This window comes from Ranitomeya variabilis, chromosome 6 (assembly GCF_051348905.1).
Source record: "Ranitomeya variabilis isolate aRanVar5 chromosome 6, aRanVar5.hap1, whole genome shotgun sequence".
In the NCBI taxonomy this organism is placed as follows: Eukaryota; Metazoa; Chordata; class Amphibia; order Anura; family Dendrobatidae; genus Ranitomeya; species Ranitomeya variabilis.
In genome coordinates this window covers 269,173,889-269,186,094 of record NC_135237.1, presented here as the reverse complement: position 1 = coordinate 269,186,094, position 12,206 = coordinate 269,173,889, and the positions used below count along the sequence as shown (strand labels likewise).

At 48.1% G+C, this 12,206-nt stretch overlaps 1 pseudogene; it reads right to left on the bottom strand.

Annotated features, from left to right (window-relative positions):
* LOC143783261 (transmembrane emp24 domain-containing protein 7 pseudogene) overlaps positions 1–9,915 on the bottom strand; it is a 79,913-nt pseudogene extending 69,998 nt beyond the window's left edge.
* Between the last annotated feature and the right edge of the window lie 2,291 nt (positions 9,916–12,206).

Here is a 12,206-nt window from a genome sequence, read left to right as displayed (position 1 = left end):
TTGAAGGGTTTTGCAGCTGACCGCGAAGTCCTCTGTTGTATCTTTCTGCTATTTAGTTAGCGGGCCTCTCTGTGCTAAATCTGCTTTCATACTACGTGTGTCTTTTCATCTGCTCTCACCGTTATTATATGTGGGGGGCTGCTATCTCCTGTGGGGACATTCTCTGGAGGCAAGCCAGGACTGTGTTTTCTTCTACCAGGGGTAGTTAGTTCTCCGGCTGGCGCGCGGCATCTAGAGACAACGCAGGAATGCCCCCTGGCTACTTCTAGTGTGGTGTGTAGGTTTAGCATCGCGGTCAGCTCTAGTTTCCATCACCCGAGAGCTTGTCTGTTTATTCTATGCTTCTGATGTTTCCTTGCCATTGGAAACCATAACAGTATGGCCAGCCAAAATGTTTAATCTATAGGCTGAAGCAGGAGAGAAAAGGAACTGTGTGAAACCTTTTTTTTTTTTTCCTCTGAAGTTGCACTCCAGCTCTAATTGCAGTCTCCTGTTTTCCTCTCCTCTTAACCCCTGAATGGCTCAGACTTTATCTGTTGAAATATGGATCCCCAGAGTCTGGCTACCAATTTGTATAATCTTGCCTCTAAAGTTCAGAATATACAAGATTTTTTGTTACATGCTCCTCGGTCTGAACCTAAAATTCCTATACCGGAGTTTTTTTCTGGAGATCGATCTTGTTTTCTAAATTTTAAATACAATTGTAAATTGTTTCTTTCGCTGAGATCTCATTCTGCTGGAGATCCTGCCCAGCAAGTAAAAATTGTTATTTCTTTACTGCGGGGTGACCCCCAAAATTGGGCATTTTTATTGGCACCAGGGAATCCTGCGTTGCTCAATGTGGATGCGTTTTTTCTGGCTTTGGGGTTGCTTTATGAGGAACCAAATTTGGAGATTCAGGCTGAGAAAGCCCTAATAGCCCTCTCTCAGGGGCAAGATGAAGCCAAAATATATTGCCAAAAATTTCGAAAATGGTCTGTGCTTACTCAGTGGAATGAGTGCGCTCTGGCGGCAATTTTCAGAGAAGGTCTCTCTGATGCTGTAAAAGACGTCATGGTGGGGTTTCCTGCGCCTACTGGTCTGAATGAGTCCATGACAATGGCAATTCAGATTGATCGGCGTTTACGGGAACGCAAACCTGTGCACCAGTTGGCGGTGTCTTCTGAAGAGGCACCACAGAGTATGCAATGTGATAGCTTTCTGTCCAGAAGCGAACGACAGATTTATAGGCGTAAAAATCATTTGTGCTTTTATTGTGGAAATTCTACTCATGTTATATCAGCATGCTCTAAACGAACAAAGAAAGTTGATAAATCCTCTGCTATTGGCACTTTGCAGTCCAAGTTTATTTTGTCTGTAACTCTAATTTGTTCGTTATCTTCTATTGTTGCGGATGCGTATGTGGATTCTGGCGCCGCTTTGAGTCTTATGGATTGGTCCTTTGCCAGGCGCTGTGGGTTTGATCTAGAGCCTCTGGAAGTTCCTATACCTTTAAAGGGTATTGATTCTACACCATTGGCTAGTAATAAACCACAATACTGGACACAAGTGACTATGCGTATGACTCCAGACCATCAAGAGGTGATTCGCTTCCTTGTACTGTATAATCTACATGATGTGTTGGTGCTGGGATTGCCATGGTTGCAAACTCATAACCCAGTCCTTGACTGGAAAACAATGTCTGTACTAAGCTGGGGATGTCAGGGAAATCATGGGGACACATCTTTGGTCTCCATTGCTTCATCTATTCCCTCTGAAATTCCTGAGTTTTTGTCTGATTATCGTGAGGTTTTTGAGGAATCTACTCTTAATTCTCTTCCTCCTCACAGAGATTGCGATTGTGCCATAGATTTGATCCCTGGCAGCAAAATTTCCTAAGGGTCGTCTATTCAATCTGTCTGTACCTGAACATGCTGCCATGCGAGAGTATATTAGGGAGTCCTTGGAAAAGGGACATATTCGTCCTTCTTCGTCTCCTCTTGGAGCGGGGTTCTTTTTCGTAGCTAAAAGCGATGGTTCTTTGAGACCTTGTATTGATTATAGACTCTTGAATAAGATCACAGTCAAGTATCAGTATCCTTTGCCATTGCTGACAGATTTATTTGCTCGCATTGAGGGGGCGAAGTGGTTCTCTAAGATTGATCTTCGCGGTGCGTATAATTTGGTGCGAATTAAGCAGGGGGATGAGTGGAAAACCGCATTTAATACGCCCGAGGGCCATTTTGAGTATTTGGTGATGCCTTTTGGTCTGTCAAATGCCCCTTCGGTCTTTCAGTCTTTAATGCACAATATTTTCCGTGAATATCTGGATAAATTTATGATTGTGTATTTGGACGATATCTTGATTTTTTCGGATGACTGGGAATCTCATGTTCAACAAGTTAGGAGGGTTTTTCAGGTTTTGCGGACCAATTCTCTGTTTGTTAAAGGTTCAAAGTGTGTTTTTGGGGTTCAGAAGATTTCTTTTTTGGGGTACATTTTTTCCCCCTCTTCTATTGAGATGGATCCTGTGAAGGTTCGGGCTATTTGTGACTGGACGCAACCGACTTCTCTTAAGGGCCTTCAGAAATTTTTGGGCTTTGCTAACTTTTATCGTCGATTCATAACTGGTTTTTCTAGCGTTGTCAGGCCTTTGACTGATTTGACTAAAAAGGGTGCTGATGTTGCAGATTGGTCTCCTGCTGCTGTGGAGGCCTTTCGGGAGCTTAAGCGCCGTTTTTCTTCTGCTCCGGTGTTGTGCCAGCCTGATGTTTCTCTTCCTTTTCAGGTGGAAGTTGATGCTTCCGAGATCGGAGCGGGGGCGGTTTTGTCGCAGAAAAGTTCAGATTGTTCAGTGATGAGACCTTGTGCGTTCTTTTCTCGAAAATTTTCGCCCGCCGAGCGAAATTATGACGTCGGTAATCGGGAGCTTTTGGCGATGAAGTGGGCATTCGAGGAGTGGCGTCATTGGCTTGAGGGTGCTAAACATCAGGTGGTGGTCTTGACTGATCACAAAAATTTGATTTATCTTGAGTCGGCCAGACGTCTGAATCCTAGACAGGCGCGCTGGTCGTTGTTTTTCTCCCGGTTTAATTTTGTGGTTTCGTATCTGCCAGGTACTAAGAATGTGAAGGCGGATGCCCTTTCTAGGAGTTTTGAACCTGATTCCCCTGGTGATTCTAAACCTACGGGTATACTTAAGGATGGGGTGATATTGTCTGCTGTCTTCCCAGACCTGCGACGTGCTTTACAAGAGTTTCAGGCGGATCGGCCTGATCGTTGTCCGCCTGGTAGATTGTTTGTGCCGGATGAGTGGACCAATAGAGTCATCTCGGAGGTTCATTCTTCTGCGTTGGCAGGTCATCCGGGAATTTTTGGTACCAGAGATTTGGTGGCTAGGTCCTTCTGGTGGCCTTCCCTGTCTCGGGACGTGCGTACTTTTGTGCAGTCTTGCGATGTTTGTGCTCGGGCCAAGCCTTGTTGTTCTCGGGCTAGTGGGTTGTTGTTGCCCTTGCCTGTTCCTAAGAGGCCTTGGACACACATCTCTATGGATTTTATTTCTGATCTCCCTGTTTCTCAGAAGATGTCCGTCATTTGGGTGGTGTGTGACCGCTTTTCTAAGATGGTTCATTTGGTGCCCTTGCCCAAGCTGCCTTCCTCATCTGAGTTGGTGCCCCTGTTTTTTCAGAATGTGGTTCGGCTGCATGGTATTCCGGAGAATATCGTTTCCGACAGGGGATCCCAGTTTGTGTCCAGATTTTGGCGGGCGTTTTGTGCCAGGATGGGCATTGATTTGTCTTTTTCGTCTGCATTTCATCCCCAGACAAATGGCCAGACGGAACGTACTAATCAGACCTTGGAGACTTATTTGAGGTGTTTCGTGTCTGCTGATCAGGATGACTGGGTCTCCTTTTTGCCGTTGGCTGAGTTTGCCCTTAATAATCGGGCCAGTTCTGCCACTTTGGTCTCCCCTTTCTTTTGCAATTCAGGGTTCCATCCTCGTTTTTCATCTGGTCAGGTGGAGTCTTCGGATTGTCCTGGAGTGGATACTATGGTGGATAGGTTGCATCGTATTTGGGGGCAGGTGGTGGACAATTTGGAGTTGTCACAGGAGAGGACTCAACGTTTTGCTAATCGCCATCGTCGTGTTGGTCCTCGTCTTCGTGTTGGGGACTTGGTGTGGTTGTCCTCCCGTTTTGTCCCTATGAGGGTCTCTTCTCCTAAGTTTAAGCCTCGGTTCATCGGTCCTTATAAGATTTTGGAAATTCTTAACCCTGTGTCTTTTCGTTTGGACCTCCCAGCATCCTTTGCTATCCATAATGTCTTCCATCGGTCATTATTGCGGAGGTATGAGGTACCACTTGTGCCTTCTGTTGAGCCTCCTGCTCCTGTGCTGGTTGAGGGTGAATTGGAGTACGTGGTGGAGAAAATCTTGGACTCCCGTGTTTCCAGACGGAGACTTCAATATCTGGTGAAATGGAAGGGCTACGGTCAAGAGGATAATTCTTGGGTTACAGCTTCTGATGTTCATGCTTCTGATTTGGTCCGTGCCTTTCATAGGGCTCATCCAGATCGCCCTGGTGGTTCTTGTGAGGGTTCGGTGCCCCCTCCTTAAGGGGGGGGTACTGTTGTGATTCGGTTCGTGGGCTCCCCCGGTGGTCTCTTGTGGTACTGGTGTCCTGCAAGCTTTGCCTTCTCAGTTCACCTGTTCCTATCAGGATGTGGGAGTATCCTATTTAACCTTGCTCCTCAGTCATTCTAATGCTGGCCATCAATGTATCCAGAGTGATTCTGTTGCATGTTCCTGCTCCCAGTTTTCTGCTCAGCTATATTGGACACTTTAGTCCTTAAGTCTATTTTTGTATGTTTTGTCCAGTTTGCACTTATGTGAATCTCTGCAGCTGGAAGCTCTTGTTGGGCTGAAATTACCACTCCAGTGGCATGAGTTGTCACATGAGTTAAGGTAATTTCAGGATGGTGTTTTGAAGGGTTTTGCAGCTGACCGCGAAGTCCTCTGTTGTATCTTTCTGCTATTTAGTTAGCGGGCCTCTCTGTGCTAAATCTGCTTTCATACTACGTGTGTCTTTTCATCTGCTCTCACCGTTATTATATGTGGGGGGCTGCTATCTCCTGTGGGGACATTCTCTGGAGGCAAGCCAGGACTGTGTTTTCTTCTACCAGGGGTAGTTAGTTCTCCGGCTGGCGCGCGGCATCTAGAGACAACGCAGGAATGCCCCCTGGCTACTTCTAGTGTGGTGTGTAGGTTTAGCATCGCGGTCAGCTCTAGTTTCCATCACCCGAGAGCTTGTCCGTTTATTCTATGCTTCTGATGTTTCCTTGCCATTGGAAACCATAACACTGGATTATGGACCTGTAGCCATGGCAAACCCAAAACAACCACATCATGCAGATTATGCAACACCAAAAAGCGAATATCCTCCTGATGTGCAGGAGCCATGCATATGGTCAATTGAGTCCAGTACTGAGGCTTATTCTTGGCCAAAGGTGTAGCATCAATTCCTCTCAATGGAGTAGGATACTGTAAGGGCTCCAAGAAAAAAACACAGCGCCTGGCAAACTCCAAGTCCATCAAATTCAGGGCAGCGCCTGAATCCACAAATGCCATAACAGAATAGGACGACAAAGAGCAAATCAGAGTAACAGACAAAAGAAATTTTGGCTGTACCGTACCAATGGTGGCAGACCTAGCGAACCGTTTAGTGCGCTTAGGACAATCAGAGATAGCGTGAGTGGAGTCACCACAGTAAAAACACAGCCCATTCTGACGTCTGTACTCTTGCCGTTCAGCTCTGGTCAAGGTCCTGTCACATTGCATAGGCTCAGGCCTCTGCTCAGAAAACACCGCCAAATGGTGCACATTTTTGCGCTCACGTAAGCGTCGATCGATCTGAATGGCCAAGGACATAGACTCATTCAGACCAGCAGGCGTGGGGAATCCCACCATAACATCCTTAAGGGCTTCAGAAAGACCCTTTCTGAAAATTGCCGCCAGGGCACATTCATTCCACTGAGAAAGCACAGACAACTTTCTAAACTTCTGACAATATACCTCCACTTCATCCTGACCCTGACACAAAGCCAGCAAAATTTTCTCTGCCTGATCCACTGAATCTGGTTCATCATAAAGCAATCCAAGCGCCAGAAAAAACGCATCTACATTACGCAATGCAGGATCTCCTGGCGCAAGGGAAAATGCCCAGTCTTGAGGGTCGCCACGCAGCAAAGAAATAATGATTTTTACTTGCTGAATGGGGTCATCAGAGGAGCGGGGTTTCAAAGCAAAAAACAGTCTACAATTATTTTTGAAATTCAGGAACTTAGATCTATCCCCAGAAAACAAATCAGGAATTGGAATTCTGGGTTCTAAGATCGGGTTCTGAACTACATAATCTTGAATGCCTTGCACCCTTGCAGTGAGTTGATCCACACAAGAGGACAGACCTTGAATGTCCATATCTACACCTGTGTCCTGAACCACCCAGAGATTTAGGGGAAAAGTGAAACAAAACACACTGCAGAGGAAAAAAAAAATGGTCTCAGAACTTCTCTTATCCCTCTATTGAGATGCATTAACACTTTGTGGGCCAGCTGTACTGTTATGATTGAACTGGTGGTTAGGAGCACTAGAAATGACCAGATGAGCAAACTAGTATTACAGGACAAGCTCTGGGAAGTGGGAGCTCTGCTGACCGCAAGTCCTAATCCTATCAACAACAACTAGAAATAGCCGTGGAGCATTCCTGACTCTGCCTAGACGCCTCTTCACAGCCTAAGAGCTAACTACCCCTAAAGATAGAAAATACAGCCTACCTTGCCTCAGAGAAATTCCCCAAAGAAATAGGCAGCCCCCCACATATATTGACTGTGAGTTAAGATGGAAGTCACAAACACAGGAATGAAATAGGTTTCAGCAAACGAGGCCAGCCTTAACTAAACAGACTGAAGACAGAAAAGGTATCTTTGCGGTCAGCATAAAAACTAACAAAAAACCACGCAGAGTGTGCAAAAGAAACCACCGCACCGACTCACGGCGCGGTGGTGCCACTCTGCATCCCAGAGCTTCCAGCTAACAGGACAAAATCATTATAGCAAGCTGGACAAAAAACAGTGGTAACAAATAAGCTAGCAGGGACTTAGCTTTTGCTGAAGTAGACAAGTCATCAGAAAGATCCAAGAGAACTGAACCAGTACTAGGACATTGACAGCTGGCATCAAGTAACGATCTGAGTGGAGTTAAATAGAGCAGCCAGCCAAGGCCTCAACGAGATCAGCTGGAGAATGAATCTCAGAACCAGCAGCTCCACTCACAGCCACCAGAGGGAGTCCATGAACAGAACTCGCCGAAGTACCATTCATAACCACAGGAGGGAGCTCGAGAACAGAATTCACAACACACCACGCAGCAGAGAGATGACAATCTTAACCTGCTGAATGGGATCACCAGAGGAACGGGGTTTCAAAGCAAAAAACAATTTGCAGTTATTTTTAAAGTTCAAAAACTTAGATCTGTCCCCAAAAAACAAATTAGGAGTAGGAATTTTAGGCTCTAAAGCCGGAGTCTGGACAACATAATCTTGGATACTCTGTACTCTTGCAGCAAGTTGATCCACACGAGAAAACAAACCCTGAACATCCATGCCAGCGCCAAAATCCTGAACCACCCAGAGATTAAGAGGAAAAAAAAGACAAAACAGACTGCAAAAAAAAAAAAAAAATGGCTCAGAACTTTTTTTTTTCCTTCTTTTGAGATGCATTTAATTCATTTTTGGCCAGTTGTACTGTTATGAACTGGTGGTTTAGGAGCAACATGGGACGAGCTCTGGAGGAGATAGTACCTGTACTAACCGCAGTTCCTGAGCTTATCACAACACTAGAAGTAGCCGTGGGATGTTCCTGTCACTCCCTAGACACCTCGTCACAGCCGGAGGACTAACTACCCCTAAAGATGGAAACAGGAAAGCTATCTTGCCTCAGAGAAAATCCCCAAAGGAAAGGCAGCCCCCCACAAATATTGACTGTGAGTGGAGAGGGAAATGACATACGCAGAATGAAATCAGAATGTAGCAAAGGAGGCCAGTCTAGCTAGATAGATAGAACAGGACATAATACTGTGCGGTCAGTATAAAAAAAACTAGAAAAATCCACCACAAAGTTTACAAAAATCTCCACACCTGACTAAAGGTGTGGAGGGTAAATCTGCTTCCCAGAGCTTCCAGCTTAACTGAATAAATCCATATTGACAAGCTGGACAAGAAAAAACAGAAATTGCTGAATGATTAAGTCCACAATATGTGGACAGCAAAAGAACAAGCAAGGACTTATCATCGCGGGGCTGCTCCAGCAAATTCACACAGGCCTCTTCCTGTTCAATTTCCCACATTGCTGCCACCGTCCTGGCAGTCTCTCCAAAACCTGGAACCTCCACATCTTCCAGTTCTTCATCCTGGCTGGGTGCTGGTTTGCAATAGTTTACTCGGGAGAGGGCATCCGCATGAACATTCTCAGCTCCTCTTTTATATGAAATTCTGTATCGGAACTTGGCCATTCGGGCTACCCAACATTGTTCTAGGGCCCCTAACTTGGCATTCTCGAGATGGGCCAACGGATTGTTATCGGTGCGTACATGAACTTCTGAGCCAGCCAGATATTCCGCGAACTTCTCAGTCATTGCCCACACCAGCGCCAACAACTCCAGCTTAAACGAACTGTAGTTTTCTGGATTCTTTTCCGAGTCATGCAAAGACCGACTGGCGTATGCGATGATGCGCTCTTTCCCGTCCTGCATCTGCGATAGTATGGCCCCGAGGCCCTGCAGGCTCCCATCAGTGTGCAAGATGAACGGTTGTGTGAAGTCAGCATAGGCCAGCACGGGGGCCTCCATCAAAGCCTTCTTCAAAGCCAAGAATGCCTCCTCCTGACGCTTCCCCCACTGTATGTTTCTGTTTTTGGCGCAAGAGGGCACTCCCCTCAACAACTCCTGGAGTGGATTAGCAAGGCGGGAAAAGTCTTTTACAAAGCGTCTTAAGTATTCTGTGAGTCCCCGGAACGCACGCACGCACATCTTTCACAGTTTTTGGAGTTAGCCACTCTTATACCGCAGCCATCTTCTCCTGGGAAGGCCTCACCCCCTCAGCGGAGACAACGTGTCCCAAGTATTCAATCTCGGTACCGAAGAGGTGACTGGGGTTTCTGGGGTTTCACTTTCAAGCCATAATTCTGTAGCCGACTCAACTTGCTCTAGTCTCTTATCGGAAAAGAAGCTTTTGAGGAGAAACACCTGTCCAATGCTGACAACTAGGAGTATAATGGCCTCCCCGACAGACCAATAGGCTACACGGGTGTTCAGATCCTCTGCCCTGCTGCGGCCCTGCGCCTCTCGTAAACGGACGTGTGTCTGGTAATCGATGACCGACTTCAGAGCTTCGTGGATTGAAACACAAGCGGATTCCATCTGTGTCAGGGCTGTGGCCCGGTTCTCACTGGGGAAGAGAGGAGGGTCTTCACCAACTTGGAAGTCAAAGTAGACAGTCTTGTGGGTGAAGGTGGAGAACTCATTGCTGAAGCAGAACTTGTATGTTCCATTGCAAGAGGCTGTGAAAGTGAAGCTGTCGTACTGTTTCTTCATCTCCTTGTACAGCACATTCCCATCAGCGTCTTCAAGACGGCAATCCACATCATAATGGCCGCCGGTGATGACCTGGAATTCGAGCGTACACTTGGTGCCCTGAATGATGTCTTCATAGAAGCACTGCTTGGCATTATTGGGAAGTTCAAAGGTAATTTCGGAGGCAGTGGCACAACCCAGAATAAGCAGGAATAGAGATAGCAAGGAGCCGACCCTGGAGTCATTTACCAGACACTGCAGCATCTTCACGTTATTACTGGCCACAATCCACAGAGACTATCACCACCCCGGCCGTGCTCTAGTCTCTGCAGATGCTCCTCAAAGGGGGGGGCAAAGACGATGATATCATCCAAGTAAATCAAAGTGGCTTCAAAGTTCAGGTCTCCCAGACATCTCTCCATGAGTCGCTGAAATGTTCCTGGGACGTTTGCTAGGCCGAAGGGCATCCGGTCGAACTCATACAGTCCCATCGGAAGGATGAAAGCCGTCTTTGCTCGGTCTTGCTCAGACATGGGCACCTGCCAGTAGCCGCTGGCTAAGTCTAACGTGGATAAATATCTAGCATTCCCTAGTGCCGTCAGAGACTCCTCTAACCTGGGCAGTGGGTACGAGTCTCGCACTGTGCAAGCGTTGAGCCGGCGATAGTCTACACAGAACCGCAAGGACCCGTCTTTCTTTCTCACCAAGACTATAGGGGCTGTCCACGGGCTCTGACTCTCGCGTATAACTCCCTTCTTCAGCATGTGTGACAGCATTACCTTCACCTCCTGGTACATCTGTGGGGGTATTTGGTGGCACCATTCCCGGATTGGTGCCGCATCCCCGCTGGGTATCTCGTGGGCGATGGCCGTGGTACGTCCAAAGTCGTCTTCTTTGGCGAACGCCTCCTGAAATTTCCCCAATACGGCTTCCATCTGAGGTACCTGCTGCGGAGTAAGTTCAAGAGCTCCGCCCTCATGCGTTCCAGTATCTGGCGCCCTTCTTGCAGTAATCTCGGGTCTGGAGCTGCCTCCGCTTTGACGGTCACCAGCCACGGATCTTCTGGCCTTGCAGTCAGCTGTACCGCCTCAGTTGGGACCATCTCGTCTGGGAGGCCCAGGACTTGGGCGACTTCACTTCTAGGGGGCAAAGTTGTATCTGTCTCCCCCAAATTTATGCAGTGCACAAGGACAGTTCCATCCCGCACGGTAGCCAGGGATCTTGCGACCAATATTCCTGACGGCAGCTGGTCGGCTCTGCTGGGCTCAATTTGGACTTCGACCCTTTCCAGTGGGATGCCGGCTTATATAGGCAAGGGAAGCACCGTCTGCCCAGTGGGCAACACTCGATTGCCTGAGGCGGGGGCGACGACTTTGCGGAGTTCCTTTCCATCGCTGTCTGCTTCCCGGACCTGGCCGGTCCGTATCAGTTGTTGAAAGACCCTTCTCTGGGGGGTTTGGTCGCTCTATTGTTGCAGGAACTGTTCCGGGGACTCGTTGAAAACCAGGCTTCAGAGGTCTTTTAACACATTCATGCCCAGGGTCACGGTATGGTCTTTAGCTACCTCTCCATCCACCAGTACCACTCCTGAGGTCTTTTCCGCAGACCTCTATGTTCATCCATACCACCCCTGCGACCGGGATGGGCAAGTGATTGGCTGCCATAAGTTTGATCACAGGGCCCCATTCGGGCCGTAGCGCCTCTGTGAAGTGACGGAGAAAATATCTCTCAGGCATGGTGGTCACTTGTGATCCGGTGTCTATCAAGCACCGCACTGCTCTTCCATTGATTTCTGCCCAGACCAGAGGGCACGTGGAAACAAGGCTGTGGGGACTTTTACTACTCCTTCTCTGTTCTTCACGCTCTGAGCGATGCCCCTCGAGCTCAGAGCCACCTAGTGGGCGCGGGAATGGTCGGCTCCTCCGGGGACACCATCGAGCAATGTGGCTGGATTGTCCACAAGTGTAGCATGTAAGAGGGCTTCTCCTCTTCGTAGTTTCACCCTCCCTTCGGGGGGCAGCTTCTCTGTCTCGCACCAGAGGGCCGGGCCCTTCTACCGGAGTTCTTCTGGAGGCCACTATTTCGTCACGGACCTGTCTAATCTCCATTCTTAGGTCCTCCACCCACTGGGGGATATTGTCTGCGGTGGTAGTTACCTCCCCGCTCTGCACCCTTCCCACCAGCCCTGTCACTCCCTGTTCTTGTTCTCGCACACGAGCCTCACTGCCAACCTCAGAGAAAGTCATGTCTGGCTTTACTCGCATGCGCTTTCGCAGTGCCTGTTTCATCATTGCGTCACACAGTCCTGTCACCAGCTGATCTCTGAGCACCACATCAAATGACCCAACCCCTACACTGTCCTTTCATCTGATAGCAGTGTGAAGCTCTTGTAGGGCATTCATGAATTGGGTCACGGTCTCCCCTCCCCTTGTACCCGGTGAAACAGTTGCATGCGAAGTTCCCCTACGTCAGTGGGGTCCCCATGTGTCTCCTCAAGTATGCGCAGCACTTTGTCCAGGGTATCTCTCTCCCGGGGGGACCTATGCATGACAGAATCCCACGCCTCCCCCTCCAGGGCCATCAATGCAATTTCTGCTTCCAG